Raw genomic sequence first — 24,045 nt, forward strand, 5'->3', positions numbered from 1 at the left:
TCTACTAGAGCTGTGGTCCTCAAAGTTATATTGCTTGGGCCTCCTAGTCATAGCAGTTTTCGAAAGGAACAAGTAAGTAAGCCTCTTGGAAAAAAACTTCAGTTCCTCAAGTGTTTGAGATTCATGATTCTTTCCCATCAGGTACACGTGAAAATTAAAGCAGTTATTTCATATGTGGCCTCGGCCACTGTTTAAAGAGGCTGTAATTTGCAAGTCTGTATCCTAGACTCTTAAGCAAGCTAAAGCCCTTGCTCACACAAAGCCTACCCTCCCATTTCCTGACTGCTGCCTCCAGCTCTGCTGCATTGTCTGATGTATTCACTTTTAGGAAGGAAGCTGCAGCTGACGGGCCTTTTGAGCCAATTCTTGATCAGTTGTTAGGCTATTGTGTTCCCTGGCCAGTCTAGGCAAATAAAATCAAAGAGGTGAAGCTCAAAACAGGCGATGTTGCTCTATCGGTAGCTGATTTTGTGGGATATAAGAGTCAGATATTTGGTTGAAGAGTATTATTGTAGACTCTAGAGTCTTTTATCTCTCTTAATGAGATTCTTCCCTGAGCTTCTGTTTGATGCCAATAATACTTGTTGCCATTGTCACATTAATGCCAAAATACCAGCCATGAAGGTGTACAAACCCTGCATCAGGGTTTTCAGTTGGCATCTGAGCACCAAATTATGCTACCACTGCTGCTGTTCAAGACTCTGGTTTCCAGTTTACAGGAACTTACAGAATGCGACATTCTCTTATTAACTGGCATCTTCACTCCACAAACAGTCCCAGCATGGTGGATCCCCTGTGGGTTTGTGCCAAAGTTATCAATGCAAGTGAAAATGTTAAGGGCTATTTCTTTTTTTCTATTAATAGCTTTACTTTTAAAGTCAAAGTCTTAAAGTAATTACATAAGTAAATAATGTTCCCTCCATCAATATATTACCAGGTAATATATATTACTGAAACAACAAACTAAATAAACCATCGGCCTCGCAGTATTGACATGTAGTTAGCAAATATTGTCATAACCTCTAATTCGATAATCATAATAGTACAGGAACTAAAAAAATTAAAATTTAATGGACATTATTGCTTCTGTAATGGGTCAACATTAAGCCTAACTGTTAAAGTCAAATTGCAAATGCACCCTCTTCAAAAGCTTTATTGGCTTTAGGGAGCTTTATGTGGGAGTAAGAGATTCAGAGTCCAAAATCAATGTCTTCACGAAGGAGTTGACAGCAGACAAGTTGAAATAAACATTAATAACTTCAGAGCGGCGGTAGGAAGAGGATTGTTATGATAAACATTTCTCTGCCCCCTAATTAGGTAATAAGGTATTGGCCTCGAAGTGTTGCACATGTAATTAAGTATCTGGCTTTGGAAAACTATCTCTTAAAACCAAGAAATATAAGTGAGAAAGTCTGGAATTATACATGGAGTGCCTGCAGGATAAGGAAAATTAGAGTGGTTACTTGATTATTAGGAATGATTTCTGTTCCGGCTAACGCTCATGCACAATAAATTTCACAAAGAGAGGATGCCATGTAGAGCAGCGTATTAATTTGCGTTATCCTGTGGTGTTCTCTTGCCTTCCTGTTTACTTTAACAACATTTCTAATCTCATTCACTTTTTCCTTTTACATGTCATTTTGGCCAGTTGAATAGTGCATGAAGCCAGGGTTGTGGATTTGATTCCCAAATGGGCCATTTCACTTCACTCTGTTTTGTGGCCCCAGGCAGCATCTCACCTACCTACCCTAGCCGGTCACCCCACCAGAAAAGGTGGACAGAGTATTTAGGCTCACTATAAAAACTTGATACAAACTGTATCTTTACTATACAACCTGAAGGCATTTTGAATACCTGTCTTTTTTCTACTCCCTGCCTGAAAACCAAGTTTATAAAATTCTTTTGGTCAAATTTAGAGATTATTTCATGTAATACAATAACCCTATAAATGGATATAATTGTTAATTACATTTTAACAGATAAGGAAACTAAAGCACAAAAGAAGTAACTTGCCCATGGACAAATAGCCAACAAGTAGCAGCTTGTGGATATGGTGGTCTCACTCAAGAGCCCACAGTTGTGAGTCCTACACGATAATGCCTTGCAGCAAGAACCTTGTCCCTGGCTCTCTGTTAATCAACTGTGCTTTCCATTTTGTGCACATTTGAAAGAAGAACTCTTCAAAGTGTTCCAAATACATTTCCTACTCGAGTTATAAACAAAATTACTCTTTGGAAGACGAAGCCATCTTAACTGCAGGAGGAAGGTGATATACACGTCTAGAATCAGTACTGGTAACGTGTTACAGGAACACGAGAAGACTGACAAACATGATCGAAAGTTAGAAAAACAAGGACAAAGACACAGAAGTCAAAATTCTTTAGAAAAGAAAAAATGGAGAAAAGCTTGCTCATAAATACAAAGGAGAGAATGAAGGATGAAGTTGAAAACATAGACCCAGCAATCCAGCTATTTCACCCCTGTACCTTAGGGAAGCACACATGCACTGGGCACACGTATAAGGATGTTCATAGCATCGTTTACACTAGCCAAAGGCTGGAAACAACCCAAATATACATCCACAGTAGAATGGATAAACTGGTATACTCCGCACTATATAACCATGAAATGAATAAACTAGCTACACATGACAGTGTGAATGAATGTTAGAATTTTGAGCAAAAGAAGCAAGAAATGAATGCATACAGTATGATTTTGTTCATATCAAGTGTTAACAAAAAGCAGGTAATGTTGAACTAGTATTAAGGGATACATACATGGGTAGTAAAAGGCAAAACAAAGAATGGCAGTCAAACCAATGGTTCCCTCTAGAGGGTAGTGCTTGAGAAGTAGCAGATGGAGGACCAGACTGTGGCAAAGTTCTGTCTCTATCTGGTTGTGATTGCAAGGGCATTTGCTCTATAAATATTTCTTGCATTTGTATTTTGCACGCTTTTCTGTGTATGTCTTATGATTCACTGTTTTTAAAGGTTTTTTAAAAGGAATGAAGATCAGATCTCTAGAGAAGATAAGCAAGAGGTGATACTAGGGGAGTTCTAGATAGACTCAATCATATAACTGTTAATCAAAGAGAATAAGTTACTACGGGAGCCTGTGGGACCTTCTTGATACTTTGTAAGGCAAAAAGAGAATCCTCTGTTCCCTCAAAGCAGAAGGGTGAACTAAGTTGCCCCTACATAAAATATTCATTTAGTTTAAAAAGAAGTAAGTCTTCAGCAAACCTTATGTGATAGCTAAAGCATGGGGTTGGAATTTTCATAACTGGTATTGAGCCAGAAGTTCGCAGGTAGCAGAGAGGACTAATAGACGGAGGGTCCTGCAGCCCTGTCAACACTGCAGCATTTAGCTGCCCAAAAGCTCCACAGTATATACATTTCTTCCTTTCTCCTTCTTCCCCAGTCTTGTATTTTCTTTCTTTTCCCAAGGTCAGTTATAAAATCAAGGCAGAAATGGGCCATAGAAATCAAATACTTATTTTAAAGATGAAGAAACTGGACTGGGGAGATCAACCCATTTTGACCAATGTCACAAAACTAGTTAGCTACAGAATCCATTCTGGTATCCCACATTCTTTGCAGTCCAGTCCTGCTGATCAATTAGCCATTCCCCTAAGTACTGTGCTATCCTGCCTCTGTTCAAGGTGCTTCCTTTGCCTGGCATGGTTTTTACCTCTTATGCCTGCCTATAAAGTCCTCGTTTTTAAAGGTCTAGTTCAAACCCTTCTCCCTGCCTGTAGGAACTATTCACAGATTTTCCTAATTAAGCCTTTCTTCCACTCAACCCCATAGTACGTTGTTTAAACACTACAGTAGTGCTTATCACATTTGTCTTAGAACTAGATTATGCCCTCCTAGATGTCAAACTGGTCTTATTCATTTATGCATGCCCAGTGGTGTGCTAGAGCTGGATATACTCATGAGAGTGTGTTATTAAATATTCAGGAATTTTGTGAGCTGGTTGTTGAAGTGTCGTTAGCCTGAAATCCATTGCGGTAAGAGTATTTACACCATGGAATAGACAAAAACTACAAATTAGGGCTTTTCCCCTCCCCACCCCCCGAGATTGCCAGCTTACCAGCACATTACTGCACATATCCCACCAACCCCACTCACCCGTGTGTGTGCCAGATACCTGGCATAGCAGTTGGAAGAAGCATGAAGAGGAAAAGGAACCAGTGTAAAGTTCAGACCAGAAAGTAAAAGAGAATTTTAGAAGTCATAGCTCAGAAGCCCAGGGAAGAGAATTTTTTGAGAAGCAGATGGTTCATTGCTGCAGAGAAGCTGATGAAGATGAGAGCTTAAATAAGGCCAAATTACTGGGCAGTTAGCTCAACTCTGTCCTACTCAAGGGCTATTTCAATAGCATGATAGGGGTGAAATATGGCTAGAAATTTAAAAATAAGTGTGGTTAGGAAATAATCAGTAAATGAAGATTCCTTTTAATAAAAGAGAAAGGAGTCTTTCTCTTGTTAGCTATTTGCTGAACAACTACTGTGTGTCAGGATTGCAGTAAACAAAGATAACATACAGGCCTGTCCTCAAGCCACTCCCAGACTCCTAGGACAGACAAACAAGAGAATGTAACAGTACGGTAAGGGCTCTGATGAAGACATGATGTGGGGGCTGTAGGGAGCACATCAGACTGAGCCTGAGCATCTAGGGAAGGCTCCATACAGTGGTTGACTCAGCTGAGCCCTAGAAGAGAAATTGTACAGATGGGTAAGTGAAGGAAGGACACTCCTCACAGAGGAAGTGGCAAAATGAACAGCGGTTTGAGGGTGTGAGAAAAAGTATCCTGTCAGAAACTCTTAAGTAACACATTTGCCCCTAGGGCTGGAGCAGAGAACAAGTAAAAGACAGCAGGAAGTGAGGCAGAGGCAAGCAGGGGTCAGAGGCCTGCAGCATCACCATACTGAGTTTGGACTTTATATCTTGAAGGCACTGGGCAGCTACTGAATGAATAAGCAGAGGACAAGCACAATTAGAATTTTTATTTTAGAACAAAGATTCTGGTAGCAATATTGAGGGAAGATTTGAAAAGGACCATACTTCAGGCAGTTGGCCCAGTTAGAAGGTGACGGTAGTAATCTAAGCAGTAAAGGGGATGGGCCTGAAGTAATGGCAGTGCAGACGAGAGGATATTGTCAATTCAAGAGATAGTCTTGAAACGGCAAAAAAGTTTTTTAGGAGAGTAAACGTGAGAGGAATCAAGTGAGTCCCAGGATCCTCGCACTGGCAACTAGGTGAATGGTAGTATCATTTTGGGGAAAAGGGATACAGAAATGATAGAATTATAAGAGGAGATTCTTTTCCTGGTAGACACCTAACGGAGAGCCGGTGGAGATGCCCTATCAGTAGTAGATGTATAGGTTTGGAACTCTGAAAAGAGGTCTGAAGTAGAAAGTTTTAGAAGTGTTAGATATGAAAAAACAGTTACAGGGGAGCTCATGGAAGAGATCGGCCAGGGAGAATGTGTAGCATGGTGGTTCTCCCCACCAAGTTTCGATTTAGGAGGTCTGAGGTGGGACCTGAAAATCTGCATCTCTAGCAAGTTCCTGGGCCATGCTGGTGTTGCTGGTCTGGGAACCACATGTTGAGAGCCAGTAGTGTGGAGAAAAGCCAGCATTTGGGTGTGAGTAGAGAAAGAAGAGCTGACAGACATGACTGAGATGTAGGAAGAGATGGTCCAGGACAGTTTCAGGGTGTAAAACGGAATAAAGTCAAGCAAAATGAAAAATAAATATTGTCTGCTGCATTTGACAAATAAGCAGGGGCTCTGATGAAAGTCAACAGACTTTCCACAGAGTGTATGATCATCTCATGAGACATAGTATAAAGTCTTACCCAGATTCCTTAACCTTGACTCTGCCACTTAAAAATTCTATGACCTTATACAATTTAATTAATCTCTCTGAACTCCATTCCTTATCAGAAAATGAGAAAATTAATAACAGTAATTTCCTCATTGTCATCAGAGGATTCAGTGAGTTAGCATGTATAAAGTGCATAGACAAGTGCCAGGCATGTACCAAGTTTTAACTTTTATAGTTGTTCTGGGGTGCCCACATTCCTTCCTTGAAGACTAAGTAGTGAGGAAGAGAGTCAGGCACATATGGTCTTAATGGAATGGCTTGTGGGCTCAAACACCACAGAAAGCTTGTAAATTTCCAGAGCTCATCAATCTGGGAGCAGAAGCAAAGAAAGCTGAGTTAGGGATCACCCAAGGTGGGAAGTCAGCAAGGAAGGACCCAGGAAAGAATAAAGAATGAGGAATCCATGAGCACCCTAGAAATGGAAGGCCAAGGGGTCCAGGCTTGATATGGAGGAAGCAAGAGATTCTGAGAAGGTGAACAGATAAGGAAGAAATACCTCGACAGGTAGAAGGAAGTTAAGTAGGTTGTGATTAGAGTAGAATTAGACAATTTGAGATGACGGACCATTCTGATGCCATGTCCAAGTTATATTTGTCACAGTGAGTGACAGGTTGGGCAGAATTTAGGGACATGTGTCATTTTTCAACATGATGGTGAAGCCAGGATATTAGAAGGATCAAAAACAGGTGGCAGGGATGAAGTGGCCAGGAATACCGTGAGGCAGGTGTTAAGCCCTTGAGAGGTTGAGAGAGTTTTGGAGATCAGTAAACAATCTAATGGACAAGGTGGCCAGAAAGATGGAATGGTGCACCCAGGAAGGGTGAGGGAGCTGTGGCCTGGAGAAGCAGCAGAAGCTTGGGAAATGCCAGCCTGTTCTGACCTTGAAAACCAGAGGAAGTAGAAAAGCTGTCTACTCTGGAGAGGGCAGGAGAACAGGGCAGACTTAAGTTTTCATTTAGGATAAGAAGGCGGAAAGAGTATGTGTTGAAACGATTGAGAAGGTAAGAAAGTGTGTTTACCAGTTAACTGGTGCTGTACAGCCCAGGGGCAAGGAGATACCTTCAAAGGCCTAGAAACAGTTATGTGAAGCCCTGCTCTGTGATGAGGTTACTGCCTGAGGGGAAGCAAGAGTTGGAGGAGGCCAGGTCATGTCCCCACACAGCCCTGCCTGGGCCCACCAGTCCAGGACAGGACCTTGCAGGAGGAGAGAGCCGCGGCTTCCCACGTCAGTGCACTTGGCCTATTTCTGTACATTCAGGCTGCTGAGTAATGGCTCCAAAAGCAGTGCCAGCATCTCGCAGGGCGCAAGGGGAAAGTGAGAAGTAGGGCTTGGCACCTTATTTTGGGAGCTGTCGTCAAAGGCCCAGCCTTCTGGTTCTGTGTGCCTGACACACAACTTCATGCTCACTGGGAGCCTGGATGACCAGTCAGTCTTGCAGGCTCTGGATGAGGTGCCTGGAGAAATGGGCCCTAGGGGAAAGAAGCACTGCAGTTTCGCTAAAGACAGAATTCTGAGTACTTAATTCCTGAAGGAGAATCGCCAGTCAGTCCAATTGGCCAGTTCACTAGACTAGTGCCTCAGCCTAAAGGATCTTAGTGGTGGACTCTGTCTTCTCTAAGGTGGACTCTGTCTTCCTATGCACGTGTTTTTTTAAAGTACTGCAAAATGACTATGACATGACATACATACAAATACGTACAAATACTCTGCTCCAAACCTGAGGTATTATAAGTGTAGTTTGAACTAGAGTGTACTTTGAGCTGGTTTCCAGAGGTAGAGATCCACCTACACTCTCTGAGCCAGTCCCCTGAATGTCCCCAGTGATGCACATGTGTGACTGCTGGCTAGGGCTCATCTGATGTGGAAACAGTTGCATATACACAAAGGTCAAACCTGTGACCCCACATGCACAGGGTTCTGGCAACTTGAGCTAACTAGCTGTTGAGCACCTTCGGAATAAGCCTTTGGGTTAGTTGCTGCTGAGCTGATAGGTCCAAAGACTCTGTCTTGGGGATACTTGTGGCTCTTCGACAGTAGATCTAGTTGCCTTAAACTCCTAATCACCCTGAGATATATTCAAGGCCCCCAAGTCTTCACTCTAGGTGAATCTTCATTAAAATCTTGATTTCCTATATACTTCCTCCCTTTTTTAAAAAAGTAAACCCTGTTAATTCCCTAGGATTTCTTCTTAGGTATTCAAGTTCTCCTCATATTAAAAACCCTATGAAATTAAGGAATTGGGATCCAACAGGGTTGAGTGGTTTACACTGAATCATCATAAGAACTCTACAGCACAGTAGTGATTAGAGCTCAGTGGGGTCTCTGCCTCTTTCACTTGGCCCACTCTCTACTTGCCGGCCTGTGGTTTGTGTCAGCCTAAGAACTAAACCATTCATGGCTACATCGCTTCTCCATCATTGCCACCTGTCTCTCTGTGACAGTCTTGGACATCATTACATCAAGTAGGGATTATCATTACACCAGGGAACTTTTCTTACACATATCTCTGTGATAACCCTACCTAGCTGGAATTCTACCCAGCTCAAAGATTACTGGCCTGCAGTCAGTCAAGAGGGTTTCAGACTCACATTTAGTCAGAATGACTGTCTCATGCACAGAAATGCTCAGACATTTGTTCTGAATTTCATTAAATTTCTGCAGTGAAATCCAGGATTTACTCATTTATCAGATTAAATGCAACAGTGTTGGGTGCTTGTCCTCTGAAAAACTCAAGGGTTTCTTAATCATTTGCGGGTTATCCACATTTTTGAGAACCTTTGAAATCTAGGAACACATACCCCGGAAAAATTCATAAGATATTTATAAACAAAATGCTGCTCATAAAAGTGTGGGGAGAGGGTACAAGTTTTATAAACCCTACGAAGCCCACAGATGCCTGCCGGGTGCTCCGTAGATCTGTTTCATGATGCCTGACTCAAGCTGCTGTCGGACCGTTTGGCTCCAGCACGGTGCTAATGGAACAAGGTCCGTGGGTTTGGTCCCCCTGTGGTGGGGTTGACTTTGCACACAGGAGCTCTTATCTCAGAACCACAGAATAATCTCAAAAGTTCAGACATGGAAGGAAGTTTAGCATGTGCTCTGTTCAACCTCTTTTTATAGATTAAAAAAGAAGGAAAAAAGAGAAAATGAGTCATTTACTTGAGGTCACATGGCTGATGGTAGTAGGGCCAGCACTAGAGTCCAGGTCATATCACGTAAATACCAGATGAATGATCTTTTAGTGGCAAATAAGAAATATAGCTTTATCTGTGGAGGAAAGCACATGATTATAGTCTCTCCCTTTTCAATGACATGAACCAAGATAGGCAGCCAACATTTACTTAATGTCTATCATACATCTGTTCATTTAGTCTTATCCAAAAAGTCATGTCTAATGTTCACTACGTGCCAGGCACTGTTCTAGGTACTGTTCACAGTAAGGCTCAAACCTTTCTTAATATGTTATTAACAAAAACAAACACATACACAGTTCAGCGCTAGTGTCCCCTTTCGTGACACTTATATTTTTCTTACCACACACAGATAGCAATTCAGATGCTGTCCACTCTCAGGGATTCCATGGGCCATAGCTTCAAGATTTTTTCATGTCATTAATTGAATAGGAGGGAGACAGTTTTAAGGTACTATACCATCTATGGCCAGTTCAATTCCAGACTTGTTTTGAGAGGCCATGTGACTCTGCAATAGAGCAACTCTAAACGTTTAAGTAAATACGAGGACTAAACCAAACTGAACAAGGGAGACACAATCCCATACTAAATGCAGGCGGAACTAGCTCTTTTACATGCCTGGAGCAAGTTGCAGGCACTGTTCTGACCCTGCCCTTTGTACCCCACCATCTTGCTCCTTCTTGTCCTCACTCCATGACATTCTTTCGTTTGCATGCAGACCTTCTCACCTGCACCTGTTGCCTTTTCCTGGGAGAGCAGATATCACCTTTAGGCAATGGTCTGTCCTTGTACTCCTGCCACTGCAGGTCCTGTGTACACACAGACTTAGACTTTCAATTGGGTGATCTTGCATTAAGCCAGGGTCGTATCAGACCAGGCCAGCTATCCTGAGCCCGCCCTAATCTGGAGTCACAGTCCCACAGCTGGGCTTCTTTGGGGGTCGGGGTAGGAAAGGGATCATTATGGAGCACGTTACATGGTCATTGAATACCGTGTAAAGACCTTAACAGGGATACTCCCACTAATCTTTTCCATTCGTTTGGATCATGACTTCCTTTTTTGTTGTTGTTCCTTCAAATTAAAAATTTTCTCTGATAAAAAGAGGAATGCCTTCTCATTAAGAGTATGTTATAATTTAAATTATACATTTTTTTCTTGAATTTCAGCATTATTCAGTTATAAGATACATGAAATGTAAGATATTTAAATTGTACATCATGGTGATTTGATATACACATACATTATGAAAAGATTCTCCCTATTACATCCATCACTTCATGTTTGAATTTTTTATTTTATTTGGTGAGAACATATAAGTTCTCCTCTCTTAGCAAATTTCAGTTATACAACACACTGTTATCAACTGTGGTGACCATAATCTACATTAGATCCTCAGATCTTAAATATCTGAATTAGCTGAAACTTTGTACCTTCTTACCAACCTCTCCTTATTTCCCTACCCCTCAGCTCCTGGCAACCACTTTTCTACTCTCTGTTTCTGTAAGTATTAATTGGATTTTTCTTTTTTTCTTTTTCTTTTTTTTTAGATTTCACATATAAGCGATATCATGCAGTAACTTGTCTTTCTCTGTCTGGCTTATTTCACTTAGCATAATGCCCTCAAGGTCCTCCCATGTCTTTTCAAATGGCAGGATTTTCTTCTTTGTCATGGCTGAATAATATTTCCTTCTCTATATCACATCTTCCTTTTCCATGCATCCATTGACAGACACTTAGGTTGTTTCCATATCTTAGCTCTTGTGAATAATGCTGCAATGAACATGGAAGTGCAGGTATCTCTTCTAGAGCCTGTTTTCATTTCTTTTAGATGTGGGATTGCTGGACCATGCGGTAGTTCCATTTTTTTAAATTTTTTGAGGAACCTCCATATTTTCCATAGTAGCTGCACCAATTTACATTCCCACCAGTGTACAAGGGTTTCCCTGTTCTCTGTATTCTCACCAGCATTTGTTATCTCTTTTTTATGACAGCCATTCAAACAGTATGAGGCAATATATCATTGTGGTTTTGATTTGTATTTCCCTGATAGTGAATGTCGAGCACCTTTTTATGTGGGCACCTTTTCACGTACCTGTTAGTCATCGGTATGTCTTCTTTAGAAAAATGTCTGTTCAGTTCCTCTGCCCATTTTTTAATTGGGTTGTTTGGGTTTTTTGCTATTGAGTTGTATGAGTTCTTTACATATCTGGGATATTAACTCATCAGATATATGATTTGCAAGTATTTTCTCCCATTCCCATTTTGTTGCTTTCCTTTGCTGTGCAAAACTGTTTAGTTTGATGTAGTCGCACTTATTATTTCCAATACTATGTTAAGTAAAAGTGACAAGAGTGGGCATCTGTCTTATACATGCTTTTAAAGGAAAAGCTTTCAGCTGTTTGCCATTGAGTATGATATTAGCTTGTGCTTGTCATATATGGCCTTCAGTATATTACACCCTCCGAGTTTGTTGGGAGTTCACTTAATCTTTACGATAATGTGTGGAAGAGGTACTTTTAATAACCCCATCTTAAAGATCAGAAAACTGAAGCCTAGGGAAATTGAATAACTTCTGCAGAGTTTGCAAGTGGTGAAGCCAGAACTGCTGAGCTCAGTTCAGCAGTTCCTGGGAGATAAAGTAGCAGGAGGCCAAGGGGGAAGCAAGCTCTCCTCCTCTATTCATGGTTCCTCCAGCCTGCAGCATGTTCAGAGCCACCCCATGGTGTTTTACTATTCATTTGGCCATGGATGATATTGATTGTTATACTATATATTTTTTCTATGTATGTAGCTTATTATTTTGTAAAATACATTGTGAGCTCCTTAAGGATAGGGGTCATGTTCCACTACAGCACTCACATAGGCCAAGCAAGTAGTTCAGTAAACATTTATCTGGTAGAGCTTATTAACTACTTAAAGACAGAGACATTCGGCACAGAAAATCAACTGCATCTTAAAGGTCTTCTAGGCTTCAGAGTCTCGTTTTGCAGTAAAGGAAACTTAGGCCTTAAAAGTGGAATCAGAACTATAGGGGTTCAACCCTTTCTTCAGGGTGCAGTCATCCTAAATGATTCTCTCCTCCACCTTCTCCCCACTAACCCTGTGACCAGTGCTAGGACTGTTTATCATCCAATATGTGTGAAGACCTTCGGATACAATGACCATAAAACAATTAAAATCTGATGTCGTTCCAGTTCAATCAGATTAGTAGCTAGAATTGAAAGAGCCTTAGAAATAAATCATCCTGTTCAACTCTCAGGTCATAGATGAAGACCCAGAGATGACAAGTGTTTCAGTTCTTGTCAGCTGGCCAGAGGCTTATCATTTAAATGTCTTCTCCTCCCCAGAGGGAGCAAAGACAGACAGGAAACATGGGGTTGGCCTTTCCCTAGTTGGAGTGTGTATGTTGGGGTGGGAGTGAGGGGTGGCTTTCTTCCCAAGGCCAGCCTGTTTCCAAAGCCAGCCTGCTTGGGGAACAATATTCACACTTCAGCAGAGCCATCAGTGGCTCACCTCTGTGCTCACCCTCTCTCTTTTCTCCAAGCAGTAGAAGCCATAGCTGGGGCCTGTGCCTGAGCTGGAACCTGTCATCACTCCTTCCTTCCTCCTCCACCAGCCCTTCGCTTCCCAGAGCCAACTCTGGCCCAGCCACCGGGTTAGGAATGTCACACATGCACAAACTATAACTTGGCTTCCCTGTTGCTCCTCCTTGGGTAAAAAACCGAGAACTGAGAACAGTAAGTGTCTCCATTCTGTTTTGCTTTCCACAGAAGCCAAGGGCCAGAGGAAAGACAAGCCCCATTGCTTCTTTTAGGCATTGTTGGCACTGCAGTATTGAGTGAGTTGGAGCATTAAAGAAGGCTGTTTTGTCCTCACTGGATGTTAACAGTGACCTTCCCCAGTGGGTCAAGCCCTGTGCCTCCCATGCACTCACAAGCACAGTATGGATCAAGAAGCAGCACGTATAAAAAGACTTTTCTGAAGACTGAATGGGATTGTTCCTGACAAGCCTGCAGAAACAGCAAACAGCTCATGGGGGGCTGAGTTCTACATGGGGGATCTGTCAGGCTAATAAAGGGCCAGCTCTCCCAGGGACAGGAAGTTTGGAAGGTGAACTGCAGGGAAGGCATCTCATTTAGTGAGGACAGAGGAACCACCCTCTTCCTATTTCCCTCTGGCTGCGCTTCCACAGAAGAGCCCAGCAGCTGGTTCATCCCCACACACCCAGTCCTGCAAGCAGGTGGGAGACATTTTCTCCTCTCCTGTATGGCTAAATCTCAACCTCAGGTGGACCGATCTATCTGCTTCCTTCTTGCCTGCACCCAAGCAACAAAATACTACTAAAGAAGTCTCACCACTTGCACTATAGTTCAGGGTCACCAACCCCACATGGAACCAAACAGTGGTTGTATTTTTACATCTCTCTGATCAGCTCACACTCCTCTCAACAGCTGTGTCCAGCCTTCTCCACTCTCCTGTGCTCCTGAGACCTCTGACGCTCTCACTCTCCTCTCACTCTCCATACGAGTCATCATCTCTGAGTTCTTCCTTTGTGTTACTGAATGTTTAAACCTATTTACACCTTCGCCCTTTCTTCTCGCTTCCCATTACAATCGAAGAGTTTTTCTTGTGAGCAATTCCAATACTTGCGTTTTGATTTTTTTCTTAAATGCCTACATCACTGGTGGTCTCCCATCCAAGTTTAACCAGGCCTACAATACTTGTGTTTTATATCCCATCCTCCCCCACCTTTTTATAAACCTTAACTAACCCTTATTACCTAGTCTCTTCCTGTCTTTTGGATCCATGTTATAGTTATTTAAACAAACTCATATCTCTCAATAAAAAAAGAATCCTTGAACACTCATCCTCTATCTGTGGCCTTGTTTCTGTCTTTACACAATCTTAATTCCTCAAAATAATTCCACTTTCTCACCTCCCATTTACCCTTCAACACACTCCATTCTGGGTTTTGCTGTCATTACTCTACTGAGACAGCTCTTGCAGCAGTCATCAGTGATATCTATAGCTAATACAGTGATCATCTTTCGGTCCTCATCTTGTCTCTTCAGCATTTGACTCTGTTGAATGATTGATCATTTTCTCTTCTTTTTAAAAAACAAACAAAATTTTGTTTTCTATGACCCAACACTCTTCTTGTGTAATTTCTGTATCTTTGACCACTCTTGCTCAGTCTCCTTTGCTAGTCCATCCTTTGCTACCTAGCTATTGTTACAATTCAAGGTATGGAGTTCTCTTTAAGTCTGTTCATTCTAAAGTGCTTTAAACACTACGTACTGTACTGCTTTGTTAAAATGTTTAAATCAGCAGTATATTAAAAACATCTTCCTATATCTGCCCTGAGTGCATATTATGGAAGTGCCATAATCTATTTACGCAGTTTCCTATTGTTGGTGATGTAGACCATTTCTAATATTTTTACTTTTATAAATAGTCCTATGTTAAACATCCTTATACAGTCTTTTCACATGTGACTAGATGAATGATGCTAATATAACTACTGTCCATTCACTAATAAATTGCTTTGGGAAAATTGAGGATATTGGGAAAATAGACACGTAGGCAGGAGTCCCTAACCCCCAGGCCTCTGACTAGTCCCAGTTCGTGGCCTGTTAGGAACCGGGCCCCACAGCAGGAGGTGAGCTGCAAGTGAGTGAGTGAAACTTCATCTGTATTTGCAGCCACTCTCCAGCGCTAGCATCACCACCTCAGCTCCACCTCAGATCATCAGGCATTAGAGTCTCATGGGAGCATCAGTCCCCAGTGCCAAAAAGGTTGAGGACTGCTGACTTAGTGTTTTGAGGTCAGTAGCATAGAAGACAGCTACCAAGGTTGTCCATACATTGCTATGTGGGATGGAATCTTAGGCTGAAGAAATAAGTTGGGTCTAGAATGATATATACTATTTCCCTGTTCTTCTGAGCTGTTAACATGGGAGGTACCACCACAGATGATAAAGGATTCTGGCCAAGGCACTGCTCACTCTGAAAGTAATGGACCATTTGCCTTATTCCCACCCTATACTTTGGCAGAGGAGTCAGTCCTGATGGAGCCAGATGGATCGCAAATGACTCCAGAGGACTCTGAGAACAGTTTCCAAGACCTCAGAGCAGCCCTGGAACTGATCTGTCAGGGCTGGACTTGGATGGCCGCAGGACAAAACAGGTCAGCAGAAGTCAGTGCCAGAAAAGCGGCAACAGTAAGCCGATTGAGCAGATGGGATGGGGCATCGTCATGGGAGTGAGAGAGAATTGTGGGGATGAGGGGAAAGGAGTTGGCACAAACAACTCAAGGATTCCTCTTTGTCTCTTGAAATATTTAATATTGGAGTGCCCCAGGGCTCAGCCCTGGACTTCTCTTTTCTATCTGCATTCACTTCCTTAGTGATCTCGTTCAGACTCATGGCTTTGAATACCATCTCTACAGACAATTCCCAGTTTTGTATTTCTAGCCCGACCTCCAGCTTGAACACCTGACTCGTATATCCAACTGAGAAGTTGGCATCCCCACTTGAATGTCTAATAGGCATCTCAAGTTTAATATTTTAAAATCTAAACCCTTAATTTTACCTCCCTCCACTCCTAAATCTGATCCGGCGTCAAGGCCACCCTTCCAGTTTCAGGCCAGAAACTTGAAGTCATCCTTGACATCTTTTTTTTTCTCACAACCAACATCCAACTCATAATCAAATCCTGTTGGGTTTATCTTTAAGATTTATTCAGGTTCTGCTTCCATCCATGAAGAACAGGACTTTCTCACCATAAACAATGGAAAAACTGGAAACAACTATTTCCAGACATTGGATGAGAGGCAGTGCAGGGCTGTGATCCCTAAGGGAAGGGAAGCAGATGAGGTGAACCCTCAGTTGTGGAGGCAGTTTTCAGATTGTGGCACCACCGATATGGCACCATTGCAATTTTACAGATTGTTTAGGAAAAACTCTAACAGAGCCCAGGGTCTTGCTGAGTTGAGGAGACAGAGTAGAGTTTGGGGAAGCCACATTGGCTAAAATTTACTACATAAGTGCCAAAAAGGAGGAAGCTACATGGAAGAAGAGCTTATATAAGGAATTGAGTCTTTGTCTGAATACCAGTCTGTGCATGCATAAGGTGGCACTTCACAAGGCCAGGCCAAAGAACAGCTGCCAGGGAAAGAACAGTTACTGGGGACCTGTAAGCTGAAAAATTCCTAGAGCTCACGCGGGGCTGGGAATCAGTTCAGGTTCCCACCAGCCAGAGTAGAGAAACCTTGCTGTGGCAGATTGTATTTTCCAAAGATGACTCAGTAGCTCCCCTCCCACATGCTTTCCTACAGTGTGACCTTGCTATTCCCACATCAAGAGATAGAGTCGGATTCCCTTCTCCGTTAATCTCAGAAGGCTTATGATTGCCTCTACCAATTGAATACAGTAGTGATGCAGTGTTGACTTTGAGGCCAGGTTGGAAAGGCTCTGTACCTTCCAGACAGCCATGTCATCTACCACCACCTCTCCCTCAGTTCACACTTGTGGCCACATTGGCCTTATGATCACCCGACAGAGGAGGATAAAGCCAGGCTTGGTTCATGGATGGATCAAGCCACAAATGGACTGGTGCTGCATTACAGCCCATCCAGGGGCAGCTGTGAAACAGTGGTGAGGCAGAATCTTCACAGTAGACGGAGCTTTCATCTATCTGTCATTTTCTTTTGAGCAAAGAGAAACAGCCTAAGGTAAGGAATATAAAAGGACTCAAAGACAGTGGTGAATGGCTTGGCTGTACTGGTCAGGGGACTGGGAAGGAGAAAGAAGATGAGGGGCAAGTTGGTCTGGGGGAAGGCATGTGGATAGACTTATGGAAGTGGGCATGAAGTATGAAGATCTTGTTACCACATACCAGTGACCACCAGAAAGCAACTGCCACTGAACAACTGCCAAGCAGATAGAATGACTCTGGTTGATGACTCCAGCCAGTTGATGTCAGATACCCTCTGTCATTGGCCACTTTGGTGCAAACTCCCAAGCACAAAGGCTAATTCAAGTTCAGCTACTGCCAGGAACAGAAACTAATGCTCAGCATCCCCCACCTGCCAGGAACAGAAACTAATGCTCAGCATCCCCCACCCCATGTGGCACCATTCATCAAGGACACTAGTCAGCTTCTTGGGCAAGTTGATTACACTGGGCCTTTTTCACCCTGGAAGAGGAAACAGTTTATCTTCACTGAGATTAAAACATATTTTATTAACTCAGAATGGATCATGGACTTATGTACAATGTAAACTACAAAACTTTTAGGAAAAAAAAAAACAGGAGAAAATCTTTGAGATATAGAGCTAGGAAGGAATTCTTTGACTTCACACCAACAGCATGATCCATACAAGGAAAAAATGATAAATTTGACCTCATCAAAATTAAAACTTTTTTTCTGTGGAAGACCCTGTGAAGAGGATGAAAAGAGAAACTACAATTGGGAGAAAATATTTACAAGGCACATATCTGACAAAGGACTAGTATCTAAAATACATAAAGAACTCTTAACACTTAACAGGGAAAAACTCCAATTAGAAAATGGGCAAAAGATATGAGCAGACATTTCACTGAAGAAGATGTACAGATGGCACATGGAAAGGTGTTCAATATCATTAGCTATTAAAGAAATACAAACTAAAGCCACAATGAGATATCACCACACACTTACTAAAATAAAAAAATAGTGACAACATTAGATGCTGGTAGGGATGTAGAAAAACTGGATCACACATTGCTGGTGGGAATGTAAAATCATACAGCTGTACTGGAAAACAGTATAGCAGTTTTTAATAAAACTAAACATGCAGTTACCATATGACCAAGCAATTACACTCTTGGTCGTTTATCCCAGAGAAATGAAGACTTTGTGTTCACACAAAAGTTCGCAGAAGCTTTATTCATTAGAGCCAAAAGGCTGGAAGCAGCCCAGATGTCCTTCAGTGGTTAAATGGTCGAACAAACGGTGGTACATTTATTCCATGGAATACTCAGCAATAAAAAGGAATGAACTACTGATGAACATGACTTGGATGAATCTTCAGGAAGTTTCTGAGTGAAAAAAGCCAGTTTGAAAGGTTATGTACCACATGATTCTGTTTGTGAAACATTCTTTTACCACAGTCCAGAAGCTTACTGAACATTAGGTCCACTGACATGGGATCAATGAAAAACAGATTAATGGTTGTCATGGGTTGGGATTGGGAGAAGGGAGGGAGAGGCGAGTGCAGTTGAAAAAGGCCCACACAGGGATCCTTGTGGGGATGGAACTACTCTGTGTCTTGACTGTGGTGGTGGATATACAAACCTACACAATAAAATTATATAGAACTAAGCGCACTTGTGCACACACACACACACACACACACGTGAGTACAAGTAAAATCGAGGCAGTCAGAATTGTATCACTGTCCGTATCCTGGTTGTGACATTGTACTATGGTTTTGCAAGAGGCGCCATTGAGAGAAACTGGGCAAGAGTACATGGGATCTCTTTTAAGTTTTACAACTGCATGTGCATTTACAATTATCAAATAAAGATTTAATTTTAAAACAAAATATTCCTGGTTGATATTCCAGATTTGGATTTGCCTTTCCCTACAGAGCCTTGACCAACACCACAGTCCAAAGGCTTACTGAGCATTAGATCCACTGACATGGGACCAAGCGTAACCTTGCCTCGGACCATGGGCCTCACTTTGCAGCAGAGGAGATGTGGAGTAGGCACGTGACCATGGTATCCCCTGGTCCTATCTCGCACCTAGAAACTGCCAGCATGATAGAATAGTGGAGTGGCTGCTTACAGATGCAGCTGAGGCACCAACATGGAGTTGATATCCTGCAAAGTTGGGGTATTGTCCTCCAGGATGTGGTCTCATTTGAATCAACAACGATTACATGATACTGTGTCTCCAAAAGGCAAAACACACAGGTCCGGGAACCAAGAGGTGGACCCATTCACCATCACTCCACTGACCTTGAGAAATCTGTCTCCAGTCCCTGCAACTTTAGGGTTTGAGGGTCTAGAAGCCCTGGTTCCCAAAGAGAGAATGCTTCTACCAGGAGGAGGTGTAGGAGTTCCAGTAAGCTTGAAGCCATAGCTGCTGCCTGGTCACTTCAGGATCCTCATGTCAAGAGACTGGCAGGCAAGGAAGAGATCACATCACTGGCCGAGGTGATTGACCCTGATCATCAGGAAGTGATAGCCTATCCTACCCTGTGGGGACAGGGAAGAATATCTTTGGCACTCATGTAATCCACTGGGGCATCTCCTGATACTTCCCCTCCCAGTTATAAAAGTAAATGGAAAAGTGCAGCAGCCTTGATCTGAGATGGCTTAGGGATTATAGTCTGGGTCACGCCAACAGGTAAGCCACTTGGAATAGTGAAGGTGCCAGCCAAGGATGAAGGGACTCTGGAATGGGTAGTATAGGAAGGAGGTGATAAGTCTTGGTTGTGGCATCAAGACTAGCTGCAGTAGTAGTGACAGAGGTAGGGGTGGCTAGTTCATCCCACTGACCTTTTGGAAGTTTTCCAAGCAAACAGACCAACCAAAATTCAGGAGAAACTGTTCCCAGATGGAGTGGATTTAAATGGTACAAGAGGTGGTTTGTAGTGGCTATGATATGCTATCCAGGTCCCCTCTTCAGGACTAAGACACATTTCCTCTCAGCTTCCAGGAGTGTTGCCTATTGATGGCTCACAGCTTTTTCCCTCTCTGGGCAATGCTGTTAGCCAAAGGGAGCTTTCTTGGCTCACTTCTACACCCTCTGCTGAGGGCAGCCCCATTCCAAAACTAGTCAACATGAGGCTGCAAAGCCCTGGCCAGTACTTCACCTTGGGACATCTCTAAGAAGCATCTCAGAATTACCTTGTTCACAGCCAAACTCTTGGAGTCCTCCTTAAACCCGTCCCCTTTCTTCATTTCAGTTAATGCCAATTCTGTGCTTCCAGCTGTCCAGTCTAAAACCTGGGGGTTTTCCTTGACTCTTCTGGAGTCTGATATACCAGCAAATCTTGTTGACTCTACCTCCATATCCACAATTTGACCACTTCTCAGCACCACCAGTGCTAACCCTCTGGTCCAAACCCCTATTAAACTCTCACCTGGAACACACGATAGCCTCCTAACTGGCCTCCTTGCTTCTGCACTTGCCTCCACCTGTCTATTCCATGCAAGCAGCCAAGTGATCCGTTAAGAGCTAAGTCAGATCGTGTCCCTCTAACATGCTTCTAGTGGTTTCTCATCACACTCAGACTACAAGCTAAAATGTTTACAACAGCCTACAAAGCTCTACATGATCTGGCGCTGTGCCACCTGTCTGACCTCATCTGCCACTCTGCCTCTCCCTGTCCCTGCTCCAGCCTCTCGCCTCCATGCAGTTCTTTCAGCACCCCAAGGATGCCCCTGCTTGGAATGCTATCCCCTCAGATGGCCACATGCCTCCATCCTGTACTTCCTGGGCTCTGCTCTTGTATCATCTCAAAGATGTGTCTCCAGACCATCTTACAGGTAATAGCAAACTTCATTTCCACCTTATCACCTGCTCTCCCTATCCATTTTGCTTAACACTTAACCACCTGACATCTTTTTTATTTCTTGGCTATTTCCCTCCTCTAGGAGGTAAGCTACATGAGGGGCCAGGAACTTTATCTTTTTTACTCATTACAGTATAGCTCCAGTTCGCATTACTGGGGTTGGCATGTAGTAGATCCTCGAAGAATATTTGTGGCTGAACCAATAAAGTTTCGGAGGCTTTATAATTTAGGCTTTCACACTAACCCCCTCTACTCCAAAACAGCTACATCCTGAAATGCAGATATACTGCAGCCACCACAGGAACACCAATGTTGTGTGCAACGCACACCTTCACTGACCCAATAAATACCTTGGGGGGAAAATGCCTCAATTGTGACTTTACTATAGTGAACCATCTTGATTGCAGTGGGACTCAAAGATTCAGGAAGAAGGAAGAGACCCAAGCCTGCGGGAATGGCTCATGGCCTGACACCAGAGCTGACTGATCCATTAGGCACAACACCAGGGCCCATGATACCTTTAGGGATCCACAAAAGTATTTTAGTTTTTTTAATATCAGAAGAAAAGGTATAATAATGAATACATGATAATAAATCCAGCTTGGATTATATTCATCTTTATACCAATGCAGTCAAAAAATGGAATTTTTAATGTTTGCCAAGAAAGCAAAAGGGACCCATGAAAGTCATAATGGGGCCCTGCCTGACACCGCTCACCTGCGAGACCATGGCTAACATCAAGTGCCTACAGGATGGAGATGGAGAGGAACTGACATTCAGCATGTTTTCTCATTTGTCACCCCAGCCTAGTGTTCTAGTCCCATGCTCTCAAAGAGAAACTGAAACCCTGAAAAGTTAAATAGTATTGCCAGGGCTATTGAGAGAGTAAATGGCCATGCTAAAATTGAGCCTAGAATATCGGAGACCAAGCCACAGGTTACCTTACTGCACTACAGCTGCCAAAAGCCGCAGGCACAGATACGCAGTTAGACACTTCTCAGATCTGCCCGTGCCTGCCAAAGGCTGTTCCACACTGGGTCCTGCCCCCCTGAGTCACTATGGTTCCACCCTGCCTTTCAAGAGCCCAAATTTCTCTTCATCTACCTCATTCCCAGTGCCAAGCCCCTGCCCCACCCTTAGCTCCTGGTCTTAATCATGAAACTTTGGAGAAACAGGGTCAAATAGTAATACCCCACCCTATGACTAGGCAGACCTGGCTCCCTGTCCTACCTATCAGGCCTTCCAGTGAACAGCAACTTGGTCCTGAGGAAGAAAAGAGCAGCCTGGGAGAGACTCTTTATTCCCACCACAAGCTGGGAGCCAAGTCCTCCCTCCTCGTGCCCATGAAAAGGTCTGCAAAGACTCATCGAGGGCCTCTTCTAGACACCTAATTCTCCCCAGCACGAGTTCAGGGGTAAGTTCTTTCTTGAGGCCCAAGCAAAGATTCTCTAAGGGAGGCCGCTTATCAATCTCCCCTGCATCTCCTGCCTCTATTTGGTAAACCCACAAATAGGAGTATTTGAGTAGTACTCAGTGCCCAGGAGGAGACCTAGAAAGTGTGTGTAGCTTAGATTTTGAAACAGAAGAGCCTACTTGAATTCCAGCTCTGCGGATAAATAACTTCTCCAAATGTAAATAAAACTTGCTAAACACAAAGAGATAACAAAAGGATCAAAAAGTGGTTAGCACAGAATCTGGAATAGACTTGTGCCAATAAATGTTAGGGATATTTGATGCTCAGTATGCTTTCCACTCTAATTTGCTTGGTTTTGTGGTTGCCTTATTTCTGGACTTCTAATTCATTCGTTACACATTCATTGAGCACTTTCTGTGTTCGGCCACTATGTAAACATGGAAACACAATGTAGAACAGAAGAAATCTTTGCCTTTTGAGGATCTTGCGCTGTAGTGGGAATTGTGGAGAAGTGAAAAGTCAACTACAGTATAGTGTAATTGTCTAGCTCTGGATCTCAATTGATGGTGTTGCCATCAGGGAAACAAAAAGTCAGATGGTAGAGAAGCAATTAGCCTTCAAAGATGTGGTAGTGCACAGGTAAACAACAGTGACCAAATCATGTTAGTGAACAAGATGGACCAAGATAGATAGTAATTTGGTCATTTTATAAAGTAGAGGGTGTAAACCTACCTGGCTATCACACCCGAGAGAAAAGCCCCTATTACGGTCCTGGGGATTTAGCCTTAGGAGTTTTCTAAGATGATAATAGATCATTTTTATCAGTGCTGGCTCCGTAGTAAGTGAAGTAGGTTGCCACCTGCATGCATGTTCTAAAAGAAATGAGAGGGTGCCTCAGCCACATACCAACATGCCTCCTCCCGTCACTGTTTCTGGAAGTCCATCATTAGAGTCAGTCCCTAGGGACACTTTTAGCCCTCAGAGTCTTCTTTTAAAGGCAAATAGTCCAGAGAGAGATGAGCCTTTGTTCTGTTTCTTTGCTTGGGTTGCTCTTTTCCACGTCTTCAAATCTACCTGTCATTCAGGCCCAGCGCACTTCCTCAGTGGTTTTGTTCTAGCCTGGCCTGCCCTCATCTTTGGGCTTTGTATTGCTGGTACAAGCCTGCGATCTCACAGGTATGGCCTTGTGTGTGTTCTTGGTTGCATTTTGTATGTGTGTGTATGCGTGTGTGTATCAGTTATCTATTGTTGCATTACAAACCACCCTAAAACTGAGTGACTTCAAATGACAACTCACAGCTCTATCAAAATGGGCTGAGATATCAGTTGGGTGGTTCTTCTGCTGGTTGGCTTGATGTCTCATGCAGCTGTAGTCATCTGTAGGCTCACCTGTGATGGACAGACACAAGGGGGCTTCATTCATATGTCTGATAACTCAGCTGAGATTAGACAGCTGGCCCCTCTCTCCATGTGGTGTCTCACTCACCAGGGCCTCTCCATGGGGGCTCCCTCTCGAGAAGGTTATCCTGGGCTTCCTTACAGCATTGCAGCTGAGTTCCAAAAGGGAGCATTTCAAGGAGTAGAGTCCCAGCGTGAAAGCGTTCATCTACTTGCTTCATGTTTGTTAATATCTCATTGGCTGAGGAAGTCACACAACCAACCCGAGTCAATGTGGGAAGTGACTTCAGAAGGGTTTGACTAGTGGGATGTATGGTTGTTGATTTTTTGTGTTTTTTTGGGTGGGGGGGTCACCGATGTCTATCACAGTTTATAAACAGATTAGAGATTGTGCCTTTTCTTTTTTAAAAAATATTTTCACATTTAATAGTATAGACTAGAATATATCGGTAGGTGCTCAATAAATTATTGACTGGTGAATGGTGACTGTAGTTAACAGCCAGCAAGTTCCATAGGATGGGCCTTGCAGCATGGAGCAGAGGGTGGCTCCATGAGGAAAGCAGAGGCCTGAAAGGAAAGGCTG

General features: G+C 43.0%; 1 protein-coding gene across 2 annotated transcripts in view; it reads left to right on the forward strand.

The window, feature by feature from the left end:
- Positions 1–14,436, forward strand: part of DTL (denticleless E3 ubiquitin protein ligase adapter) — a 61,180-nt gene extending 46,744 nt beyond the window's left edge. The window contains exon 16 of one of the 2 annotated variants that reach the window (XM_039881150.1): positions 12,856–14,436. The gene's annotated coding sequence lies outside the window, so the exon portion shown is untranslated. Of the gene's footprint in view, positions 1–1,979; positions 2,654–12,855 lie in introns of those variants that run through there. The other variant, XM_039881151.1, reaches the window with a different exon arrangement.
- The last annotated feature ends 9,609 nt before the right edge of the window (positions 14,437–24,045 follow it).

The sequence above is a fragment of the Pteropus medius genome, unplaced genomic scaffold (genome assembly GCF_902729225.1).
Source record: "Pteropus medius unplaced genomic scaffold, Ma_sr-lr_union100, whole genome shotgun sequence".
Classification (NCBI taxonomy): domain Eukaryota; kingdom Metazoa; phylum Chordata; class Mammalia; order Chiroptera; family Pteropodidae; genus Pteropus; species Pteropus medius.